Raw genomic sequence first — 12,795 nt, forward strand, 5'->3', positions numbered from 1 at the left:
TAAGTGCCTTTGTTCGTGTCGCTGATATGGAATTAAAGGCGGATCGCCAGGGTGTGATTGAGTGAGATTGAATGAAATGGAGAAACAAGTCTGGAGATAATGGGGTTGGTGGTTGTTGTGGCACCTTGCATCACATCGCTTTGCCATTCAAAACCTGAGGCTGAATCAGGGATAAAAGCAAAATATATTTGCAATGGTGCAGATTGTGTACAGTGATCGAAACCTATGCCACCATTGTGCGTTCAACATTGTCCTAACGCTACCGCTATGTTGAGGTACAGCCCCAGCAGCAACGGTGGTGTCTGCCTGTTGGCTGCTAACCCTGTTGTCTGAGATTCCTTCGGCGGGCGCCTTTGGGAGGCCCAAGTCCTGGACGGCCCAAGCCTGCTATGGGTCTCCTGTTCTGGGGCAGGTGCATCCTGTGATGTTCCTTGTATAGTTCTCCAAGATGGCTAAAAGTCACAGTGTTGACAAAGAACAAAAAGCTGGTTTATTTTACACAACTTTAAATGGTTTGAACACTTCACTAAGCAATAGCTAATAGAACAACAGTATTAAATCTATTTTACAGAAATCTATAATATCTTTCTAGTACAACTAACACTATCTCAACCTCTCACTATCCTTCTTCACAACCTTCTCCCAGAACACCTAGAGACACAGCCTTTTATAAGACTACTCAGTGATGCCATCTAGTGTTGAGATACATGAACATCATCTTATTATCCCTTTACTCTCCTAACATTATAGAACATAGAACATAGAACAATACAGCGCAGTACAGGCCCTTCGGCCCACGATGTTGCACTGAAACAAAAGCCATCTAACCTACACTATACCATTATCATCCATATGTTTATCCAATAAACTTTTAAATGCCCTCAATGTTGGCGAGTTCACTACTGTAGCAGGTAGGGCATTCCACGGCCTCACTATTCTTTGCGTAAAGAACCTACCCCTGACCTCTGTCCTATATCTATTACCCCTCAGTTTAAGGCTATGTTCTCTCGTGCTAGCCATTTCCATCCGCGGGAGAAGGCTCTCACTGTCCACCCTATCTAACCCTCTGATCATTTTGTATGCCTCTATTAAGTCTCCTCTTAACCTTCTTCTCTCTAACGAAAACAACCTCAAGTCCATCAGCCTTTCCTCATAAGATTTTCCCTCCATACCAGGCAACATCCTGGTAAATCTCCTCTGCACCCGTTCCAAAGCCTCCACGTCCTTCCTATAATGCGGTGACCAGAACTGTACGCAATACTCCAAATGCGGCCGTACCAGAGTTCTGTACAGCTGGAACATGACCCCCTGACTCCGGAACTCAATCCCTCTACCAATAAAGGCCAACACTCCATAGGCCTTCTTCACCACCCTATCAACCTGGGTGGCAACTTTCAGGGATCTATGTACATGGACACCTAGATCCCTCTGCTCATCCACACTTTCAAGAACTTTTCCATTAGCCAAATATTCCACATTCCTGTTATTCCTTCCAAAGTGAATCACCTCACACTTCTCTACATTAAACTCCATTTGCCACCTCTCAGCCCAGCACTGCAGCTTATCTATATCCCTCTGTAACCTGCTACTTCCTTCCACACTATCGACAACACCACCGACTTTAGTATCATCTGCAAATTTACTCACCCACCCTTCTGCGCCTTCCTCTAGGTCATTGATAAAAATGACAAACAGCAACGGCCCCAGAACAGATCCTTGTGGTACTCCACTTGTGACAGAACTCCATTCTGAACATTTCCCATCAACCACCACCCTCTGTCTTCTTTCAGCTAGCCAATTTCTGATCCACATCTCTAAATCACCCTCAATCCCCAGCCTCCGTATTTTCTGCAATAGCCTACCGTGGGGAACCTTATCAAACGCTTTGCTGAAATTCATATACATCACATCAACTGCTCTACCCTCGTCTACCTGTTCAGTCACCTTCTCAAAGAACTCGATAAGGTTTGTGAAGCATGACCTACCCTTCACAAAGCCATGCTGACTATCCCTGATCATATTATTCCTATCTAGATGATTATAAATCTTGTCTCTTATAATCCCCTCCAAGACTTTACCCACTACAGACGTGAGGCTCACCGGTCTATAGTTGCCGGGGTTGTCTCTGCTCCCCTTTTTGAACAAAGGGACCACATTTGCTATCCTCCAGTCCTCTGGCACTATTCCTGTAGCCAATGATGACATAAAAATCAAAGCCAATGGTCCAGCAATCTCTTCCCTGGCCTCCCAGAGAATCCTAGGATAAATCCCATCAGGTCCCGGGGACTTATCTATTTTCAGCCTGTCCAGAATTGCCAACACCTCTTCCCTACGTACCTCAATGCCATCTAATCTATTTACCTGGAGCAGAGCATTCTCCTCCACAACATTATCTTTTTCCTGAGTGAATACTGACGAAAAATATTCATTTAGTATCTCGCCTATCTCTTCAGACTCTACACACAACTTCCCATCCCTGTCCTTGACTGGTCCTACTCTTTCCCTAGTCATTCGCTTATTCCTGACATACCTATAGAAAGCTTTTGGGTTTTCCTTGATCCTTCCTGCCAAATACTTCTCATGTCCCCTCCTTGCTCGTCTTAGCTCTCTCTTTAGATCCTTCCTCGCTACCTTGTAACTATCCATCGCCCCAACTGAAACTTCACACCTCATCTTCACATAGGCCTCCTTCTTCCTCTTAACAAGAGATTCCACTTCTTTGGTAAACCACGGTTCCCTCGCTCGGCACCTTCCTCCCTGCCTGACCGGTACATACTTATCAAGAACACGCAGTAGCTGATCCTTGAACAAGCTCCACTTATCCAGTGTGTCCAACACTTGCAGCCTACTTCTCCACCTTATCCCCCCCAAGTCATGCCTAATGGCATCATAATTTCCCTTCCCCCAGCTATAACTCTTGCCCTGCGGTGTATACTTATCCCTTTCCATCCTTAACGTAAACGTCACCGAATTGTGGTCACTGTCCCAAAAGTGCTCACCTACCTCCAAATCCAACACCTGGCCTGGTTCATTACCCAAAACCAAATCCAATGTGGCCTCGCCTCTTGTTGGCCTGTCAACAAACTGTGTCAGGAAACCCTCCTGCACACACTGTACAAAAAACGACCCATCTAATGTACTCGAACTATATCTTTTCCAGTCAATATTTGGAAAGTTAAAGTCTCCCATAATAACTACCCTGTTACTTTCGCTCTTATCCAGGATCATCCTCGCCATCCTTTCCTCTACATCCCTAGAACTATTTGGAGGCCTATAGAAGACTCCCAACAGTGTGACCTCTCCTTTCATGTTTCTAACCTCAGCCCATACTACCTCGGAAGATGAGTCCCCATCTAGCATCCTCTCCGCCACCGTAATACTGCTCTTGACTAGCAGTGCCACACCTCCCCCTCTTTTGCCTCCTTCTCTGAGCTTACTAAAACACCTAAACCCCGGAACCTGCAACATCCATTCCTGTCCCTGCTCTATCCATGTCTCCGAAATGGCCACAACATCGAAATCCCAGGTACCAACCCATGCTGCCAGTTCCCCTACCTTATTTCGTATACTCCTGGCATTGAAGTAGACACACTTCAAACCACCTACCTGAACACTGGCCCCCTCCTGCGACGTCAAATCTGAGCTCCTGACCTCTATACTCTCATTCTCCCTTACCCTAAAACTACAATCCAGGTTCCCATGCCCCTGCTGCATTAGTTTAAACCCCCCCAAAGAGCACTAACAAATCTCCCCCCCAGGATATTTGTGCCCCGCAGGTTCAGATGTAGACCATCCTGTCTGTAGAGGTCCCACCTTCCCCAGAAAGAGCCCCAGTTATCCAGAAATCTGAATCCCTCCCGCCTGCATCATCCCTGTAGCCACGTGTTTAATTGCTCTCTCTCCCTATTCCTCATCTCACTATCACGTGGCACGGGCAACAACCCAGAGATAACAACTCTGTTTGTTCTAGTTCTGAGCTTCCATCCTAGCTCCCTGAAAGCCTGCCTGACATCCTTATCCCCTTTCCTACCTATGTCGTTAGTGCCAATGTGGACCACGACTTGGGGCTGCTCCCCCTCCCCCTTAAGGACTCGGAAAACACGATCCGAGACATCACGTACCCTTGCACCTGGGAGGCAACATACCAAACGTGAGTCTCTCACGCTCCCACAAAATCTCCTATCTGTGCTCCTGACTCTCGAGTCCCCAATTACTAATGCTCTGCTCCTCTCCCCCCTTCCCTTCTGAGCAACAGGGACAGACTCTGTGCCAGAGGCCCGTACCCCATGGCTTACCCCTGGTAAGTCGTCCCCCCCACAAGTATCCAAAACGGTATACTTGTTTCTCAGGGGAACGACCGCAGGGGATCCCTGCACTGACTGTTTTTTCCCAGCCCCTCTTACAGTTACCCATCTATCTCCAATCTTTGGTGTAACTAATTCCCTGAAGCTGCTATCTATGACCCCCTCTGCCTCCCGAATGATCCAAAGTTCTTCCAACTCCAGCTCCAGTTCCCTAACTCGGTCTTGGAGGAGCTGGAGATGGCAGCACTTCCTGCAGGTAAAATCACCAGGGACACTAACGGCATCCCTCACCTCAAACATCCTGCAGGAGGAACATTGCACTCCCTTCCCTGCCATTCCTCTAACTTTCTACCAAGATCTGGCTAACAACTAAATTAAAATTTTTATAAAAAATAAAAAGTATTAATAACAATAATAAAATATGGTACTTACCTCACACCAAAGGGTTTTATTATTAGGTTAGAGGAGGAGGGCGGGTGGGAGACACTACACGTGTAGTGTCTCGGGTTTCCTCTCCACCAGAATTTATTGGTGAGGGTCTTCCCAGACGTCCGCGGGTCGACTTCCTGTTCCCACCTTAAACACTAGAATTTTTTTTAAAAATTTAAAGGAGAACTCACCTCCCTGAAATGGACTAGCCTGCTCCGCTCTTGCTGAAATCGACTTGGCCTGCAAGGTAAGTAAGTTGTTAATCTGTACTTACCTCACCACAGGCAGCGACCTTTTAAATGGTCCCCTCTGCCTCGCAGCCCCCGCGCTTTTACAAAATTCCCGCGCTGATTCTAAGGTCCCAGCTCTCACTCCCGAACTCAACAGCTGACCTGCAAGGTAAGCAAGTTAATCTGTACTTATCATTACACATCCTCCTCAGCCTGACCTGCTGGGGTTGATGGGAGACCAGGCAGTGGGGATTTGGAGCAGCAGAACTCTCTTGGGGTGTCCTGGGCAGATGACCCCGGAGTGCCTGGCTGGCGCTCCTCTTTTTGGGTGCCCAAGGGCCTCTCTTGACTCCTTGAGGAGAAGGGGAACCTGGAGAGAGGTCGAGGCACCCCCTCCCCTTCCTGCCTAGCCACTTAGGGAACACACAAATGGCTAAAACGATGGGGTGCAGTTCAAGCGCAAATCCAGAAGAAACTACTGGACAAAAGTCTCCATGCAGGTCACCACCCTTCCCGTGGATACCTCAACGCACCCGCATGCCAGATCTATGATAACAGACAGAATATGGGCAGACTTCTCCATTCTTTGGTCCAATCTGGTGATGACCTCCCACAGCTTTGTCTGATGTTCCTCGGCCTATCTCTGCATCTTCAAAATTTCTTTCAGGGTCAAATCCAGAGGCTTGACATCAGACTCAGACTGAGGAGCGTGATCTTCAGCGGTCCTCCGAGAATCAGAGACCTTGGCCGTCACTGCCTCCGCCTACTGTGGGCATGTGTCTGTAGGGTCAGGCTTCGGTGACTGCATTAGAAGTCTAATCCAAGCAGTAGGGGGCGCAGAGGTGAGGGAGGACGTACAACTTAAAACAGGCGTACTCGGCGCCCTGCATCGCGAGGTTAGCGATACAATACCCCCGGAATTGGACCGAATGGGATCCGGAGGCAAGGGAGATGGTTTGGGATGTGGGGTGTATGGGAAGGGAGCAACGCCTTACCGTGTCAGGGTGAACAAAGCTCTCCTTGCTCCCGGAGTCGAAAAGGCAAGGGGGTATTGTATCGCTAACCTCGCGATGCAGGGCGCCGAGTACGCCTGTTTTAAGTTGTACGTCCTCCCTCACCTCTGCGCCCCCTACTGCTTGGATTAGACTTCTAATGCAGTCACCGAAGCCTGACCCTACAGTTCGGCGGACCCTTACTCCCCGTCACGGTATGCAGCCTCGCGACCCTCAAGGTCTTCTCCCCTTCGCTCTTTGCGAACCCCACTCCCGACTGTAAGCCCATCGCCACCAGGAACAGGCGGTACAGTTCCCAAGATATGGCTTTTATCAAGTCGGAGGTTCAGCGATTGTTGAGTGAAGGGATCGTCGAGGCCAATATCAGCCCCTGGAGAACGCAGGTGGTGGTCGTCCGGACCGGGGAAAAGAACCGGATGGTTATAGACTACAGCCAGACTATTAACCGGTTCACGCAACTGGATGCATACCCCCTCCCCCGCATAGCGGAGATGGTCAATCAGATCGCACAGTACCGTGTGTTCTCAACGGTCGATCTGAAGTCGGCCTACCACCAGCTCCCGATCCACCCGGGAGAGCGCCTCTACACTGCCTTTGAAGCAACCGGCCGACTCTTCCACTTCCTCAGGATCCCCTTCGGTGTCACTAACGGAGTCTCGATCTTTCAGAGAATAGTCGGTCTTTCAGAGAACGATGGACCGAATGGTTGACCAGTACGGTTTGCGGGCTACATACCTGTACTTTGACAATGTTACCATCTGCGGCCATGATCAGCAGGACCATGACGCCGACCTTCAGAGGTTCCTCCAGGCCGCCCAATCCCTCAACCTCACGTACAACAAAGAGAAGTGCGTTTTCCGCACTACCCGACTGGCCACCCTCGGCTACGTCATGGAGAACGGAGTCCTAGAGCCCGACCCCGACCATAGGCGCCCCCTCACGGAACTCCCCCCTAACCACATCTTCAAGGCCCTCAAACGATGCCTGGGGCTGTTCTCATACTACGTCCAGTGGGTCCCCAACTATGCGGACAAAGCCCGCCCACTTATTCAAACCACCACTTTTCCCCTGACGGCTGAGGCCCGCTCGGCCTTCAGCCGCATCAAGGCCAACATCTCCAAGGCCGCTATGCACACGGTGGACGAGTCCGTCCCTTTCAGGTAGAGAGCAATGCATCAGACGCCACACTGGCTGCCACACTCAACCAAGCAGCCAGGCCAGTAGCATTCTTCTCTAGAACCCTCCACGCTTCCGAAATCCGACACTCCTTGGTCGAGAAGGAAGCACAAACCGTAGTGGAAGCCGTGCGGCACTGGAGGCACTACCTAGCCGGTAGGAGGTTCACCCTCGTCACCAACCAGCGGTCGGTCGCCTTCATGTTTGACAACCCACAACGGGGCAAAATAAAAAATGACAAAATCTTGAGGTGGAGGATCAAACTCTCCACCTACAATTACGATATCAAGTATCATCCTGGGAAGCTCAACGAGCCCCCAGATGCCCTGTCCTGCGGCACACGCGCCAGCGCTCAAGATGACCGACTTCGGGCTATCCACGATGACCTCTGCCACCTGGGGGTCAACTGGCTTACCCACTTTATTGAGGCCCGCAATCTGCCCTTCCCCACCGAGGAGGTCAAGGCCATGACCAGGGACTGCCAGGTCTGCACGGAGTGCAAACCGCACTTCTACCGACCAGACAAGGCCCACCTGGTGAAGGCCTCCCGGCCCTTTGAGCGCCTAAGTATGGACTTCAAAAGGCCCCTCCCCTCCACCAACCGTAATATATACTTTCTAACCGTCGTCGACAAGTACTCCCGCTTCCCCTTCGCAGTCCCCTGCCACGGCATGACCTCAGCCACTGTGATAAAGGCACTGCACAGCATCTTCACACTGTTCGGTTTCCCTGCTTACGTCCACAGCGACCGGAGCACATCGTTCATGAACGATCAGCTGCATCAGTACCTGCTCAGCAAAGGCATCGCCTCGAGCAGGACTACAGCTATAACCCGCAGGGAAACGGGCAGGTGGAGAGGAAGAACACGACGGTATGGAAGGCTGTCCTTCTGGCCCTCTGGTCGAGAGGTCTCCCGACCCCCCCGCTGGCAGGAGGTCCTCCCCAACGCCCTCCACTCCATTAGATCACTCCTCTGCACAGCCACGAACGAAACCCCTCACGACCGCTTGTTTCTCTTCCCCAGGAAGTCCATCTCCGGGGTCTCGCTTCCACCTTGGCTGACAGCTCCAGGGCCTAACCTTCTCCGGAGGCACATGAGGAGCCATAAGACCGAGACCCTGGTTGAGAGGGTCCAGGTGCTGCACGCCAACCCCCAGTACGCCTACATCGCGCACCAGGGTGGACGGCACGATAAGGTCTCCCTCCGAGATTTGGCACCAGCTGGTTCCCCTGCCAACGTGCCCCCCTCCTCACTGCCTACAGCCACCCCCTGCGCCCCTGGCTCTCCTGTCTTGGCCCGCACCGGCACTGCTGCCACCCGCCACCCCCTTGCCTACCCCCACCCCCCAACCGTCTCCGACACGCCGGACTGAGGCTCAAGCTCCAGACACGACGCCCCCGGAATCACCATCGGCAACGACTTTGCCCACCGCATCGCCAGAGCTGAGGAGGTCTAAAAGAACGAATCGGCCTCCAGACAGACTGAATCTCTAATGACCCCATGTCACCCCCGCTGGACTTGATCTTTTTAACAGGGGGTGAATGTGGTGAATGTATTTCACCTAATGCATGAGCAGTCTGTGCTGTCTGTATAATGATGTGACCCATGACCTGGAAGTGATGATACGGGATACTTCCAGGTACTGTACTGGAACCCCGGTGTGCTCCGCCTCTGGCTCTGCCCTCACCGGGGCCATATATAGTCCGGCCACCTGTGGGTGGCACTCATTTGTACAGCCGACTCTGGCAGGCGAGTTCCTGGATATTAAAGCCTAATGTTCACTCGTTCTCACGGTCTCACAGTGAATTGATGGTATAACAAAAGGTGAATAGGTTCTTGGGAAGCAAGGGGGCGAAAGGATATCGGGAGGAAGGAGGGATGAGGTTTCCGTCAGATCAGTGTTGATGTTATCGAATGGCGGTGTAGGCCCGAAGAGCTGAATGGCCTATTCCTGTTCCAGGTTTGTTTGTTTGTATGTAATCTGCTGGTCCGGCCTACATGTGACTCCAGAGCCTCAGCGATGTTGTTGACTCTTAACTGCGCTCCGAGACTGCCAAACGAACCACTCGGTTGCTTCGAAGGCAGCTGGCCACCAATTTGTCAAGGGCAGTTTGCGGTAGATAAGGAATGCTGGCTTTATCAGCAACGTCCACATTCCATGACTGAATTTTTAAAAAGGCAAGTAAGATAAGAGCAGCGAGCATGAGACTGCTTTATTAAATGTGAATTTCAGTCGCTATTCAGGTGACAAATCTGTAAGATTCCTTTTATCTGAGGAATAAATGGGGTGATTCTCTTTCTTTTACATTGCTGTTCGAACATGGTGAAGATAAAGATTAATGTTCAGACTTGTCCTCACACAGTTATTGTCATAATATACATCAGTACATTATGGTGCAATCACATACGCCCACTGATGGACATGCAGTGGGACCAACCAGCATACATAACACCGCAGCCAATCACCAGTGAGAGCACAAGCACTATAAAGACAGGGGACAGGAGAGTTCCCGCTCATTCTAGCAGCAGCCAGCTCAGAGCACAGAGCTCACAGCCTGCAACACAGACATTCACCATGTGCTGAGTGCCTCACCATAGCTAGTGATAGGAAAGGGTCCACAGTTAAGCTGGTATTGCTTATACCCACGTTTACAGTATGTTAGCATAGTTGAACAGTTAATAAAATAGCGTGACACCACTTCCAGCATTGTTGGCTTGTTTGTGAACCAGAACACCCAACACGACAGTCACCAAATTAATTATCCTTGGTGTCAGATTTGAATGATCTTACAGCTGGTAACTTTATCTGTCCAGAACATGCACAGTGATCTTCAAGGAGAAGCCTATTTAATGAGGCACAGGAGATATTAAGATTCAGTTGGTCTCATCGCTCCATTACTGTCTTCAACGTTTGCACTGAATTCACAGCAACTTGTATTTATTGAGGGTTCCCAGGTGTTTCACTGCAACATGATTAACTCGTCATCAAGCCACGTCGGACGATATTAAGACTGGAGACTAAAAGCCTGGTGAAACTTTTAAGAAGCATCTGAGTGGGGGGGAGGTAGAGAGGTGGAGATGGTTAGGGAGGGAATTCCAGAATCTAAGTCCCAGGCAGCTGAAGGCACTGCCGCCTCCGGTGAAGTGTTTCAAATCTGGATGGCACAAGAGGCCAGAGGGGGAGGGGCGCAGAGGTCAGTAACGTACTCAATAATAATCTTTATTAGTGTCACATGGAGGCTTACATTAACACTGCAATGAAGTTATGGTGACAATCCCCTAGTCGCCACACTCTGGCACCTGTTCGGGTACACGGAAGGAGAATTCAGAATGTCCAATTCGCCTAACAAGCACGTCTTTCGGGACTTGTGGGAGGAAACCGGAGCGTCAGGGGGAAACCCCCGCAGACAGGGGGAGAACGTGCAGACTCCGCACAGACAGTGACCCAAGCCGGGAATTGAACCTGGGACCCTGGCACTGTGAAGCAACAGTGCTAACCACTGCGCTACCCTGCCGTCCCTGGCATTTTGACAGCCAATCTGAGCCCATTCGGTTTTACTCCACGGGAACAGTAGAGCGTACTGGATGGAGCAAAGGTATGCACCCTGACAACATCCCAGCTTTAGTGCTGATGGCTTAGCTCCAGAAATAGTTGCACCTCTAGCCAAGCTGTTCCCGTACAGCTACAACACCGGCATTCAACCGACAACCTGGAAAATTGCCCAGGTATATCCTGTCCGCAAAAAACAGGACAAATCCGATCATTCGTTACCCTATAAGTCTCCTCTCAATCATCAGCAAAGTGTTGAAAGGTATTGTTGGCAGTATAGAACAAAAGAAAAAAGAACAATGCAGCACAGGAACAGGCCCTTCGGCCCTCCAAGCCTATACCAGTCATGATATCATCCTTGACCACTTAAGGGCCTTTTCCCGCCTAGCCTCAATTTTTAGGCCTGGATCTGAGTGAAGTCCCGTGGACCTCCCCTGCCAGCCTAGGAAAATAACTCCCTTGCAATTTTTCACTATCTCTTGCTGCCTGTCTGCTGGCGGCTCTCCAAGGCAAGGCATCCTTCCAAGTCAGGTCAGAAGTCGTCCCGCTTTCTGTCAATTGACCTTTATTTGTTAGTAAAAGCGTTCACCATCCGGAAAGTTCAAGCCTGGGAGTTCCAAAAATGTGTCACAATTTTCTTCAATCCTAATCCTTATTTTCACAAACTAAGACGTAAAAATGAATTCTATCCGATCCTCCTCCTCATCTTTCTGTTGTGTATGGTGCTGACAAAAGGTTATGTGTGAGCTCACAGCAGATCACCTTAAACTAATGTTAAATACAACTCCCCACCAGAAAGCATAGCAGAAACAACTCTGCGAGGCAAATGCAAATTGGATTGGATTGGATTTGTTTCTTGTCACTGATGCGACCATCAATTCACTCAAAGACACGAGGAGAAGTAAATTGTGGTTTTAATCAGCTTAGAACAGTGCCTGCCTGCGACTGGTACAATACTGGGAACTGCCTGCAGGTCAGCTGCTCTTTATACTTCCTCTTAAGGGGAGGAGCCATGGGCGGAGCCCGTACATGCCCCAATATATCCCCCTGTGGGTGAAGCCACACAATGGCCCATAGATGGAGCCCACAGGGTCAACAACATAACACAACAGCAGAACATGATACATATGCACTGGTGAATTATTAGCACTATACATTCACCACATTCACGTGTACCGAGGTACAGTGAAAAGTATTTTTCTGCGAGCAGCTCAAACAGATCATTTAGTACATGAAATGAAAATAAAATAAAAAGGGCAGCACGATTGCACAGTGGCAGCACTGCAGCCTCTCGGCGCTGAGGTCCCAGGTTCGATCCTGGCTCTGGGTCACTGTCCGTGTGGAGTTTGCGCATTCTCCCCGTGTTTGCGTGGGTTTCACCCCCACAACTCAAAGATGTGCAGGGTAGGTGGATTGGCCACGCTAAATTGCCCCTTAATTGGAAAATTGGGTACTCTAAATGTATTTATTTTTAATGAAAAAGAAATAGAAAATACATAATATGGCAACACGAGGTCCACAATGTAAATACATAGACACTGGCATCGGGTGAAGCATACAGGAGTGTAGTGTTAATCAGGTCAGTCAATAAGAGGGTCGTTTAGAGTCTGGTAACAGCGAGAAAGAAACTGTTTTCGCGTCTGTTCGTGCATGTTCTCAGACTTCTGTATCTCCTGCCCAATGGAAGAAGTTGGAAGAGTGAGTAAGCCGGGTGGGAGGGGTCTTTGATTATGATGCCCGCTTTCCCCAGGCAGCGGGAGGTGTAAATGGAGTCAATGGATGGGAGGCGGGTTTGTGTGATGAACTGGGCGGTGTTCACGACTCTCTGAAGTTTCTTGCGGTCCTGGGCCGAGCAGTTGCCGTACCAGATTGTGATGCAGCCCGATAGGATGCTTTCTATGGTGCATCTGCAAAGGTTGGTAAGAGTCAGTGGGCGGGATTCTCCGACCCCCCGCCCGGTCGGAGAATCCCCGGGGGGCCGTGTGAATCTCGCCCTGCCGCCCCGACACCGGCTGCTGGATTCTCTGCCGCCGTTTTTCGGGCGGGGGAGGGGTTCCCGCCGCGCCGGTCGGGGGCCGTTGGCAGCGCCCCC

Source organism: Scyliorhinus torazame, chromosome 17, assembly GCF_047496885.1.
Source record: "Scyliorhinus torazame isolate Kashiwa2021f chromosome 17, sScyTor2.1, whole genome shotgun sequence".
Taxonomy (NCBI): domain Eukaryota; kingdom Metazoa; phylum Chordata; class Chondrichthyes; order Carcharhiniformes; family Scyliorhinidae; genus Scyliorhinus; species Scyliorhinus torazame.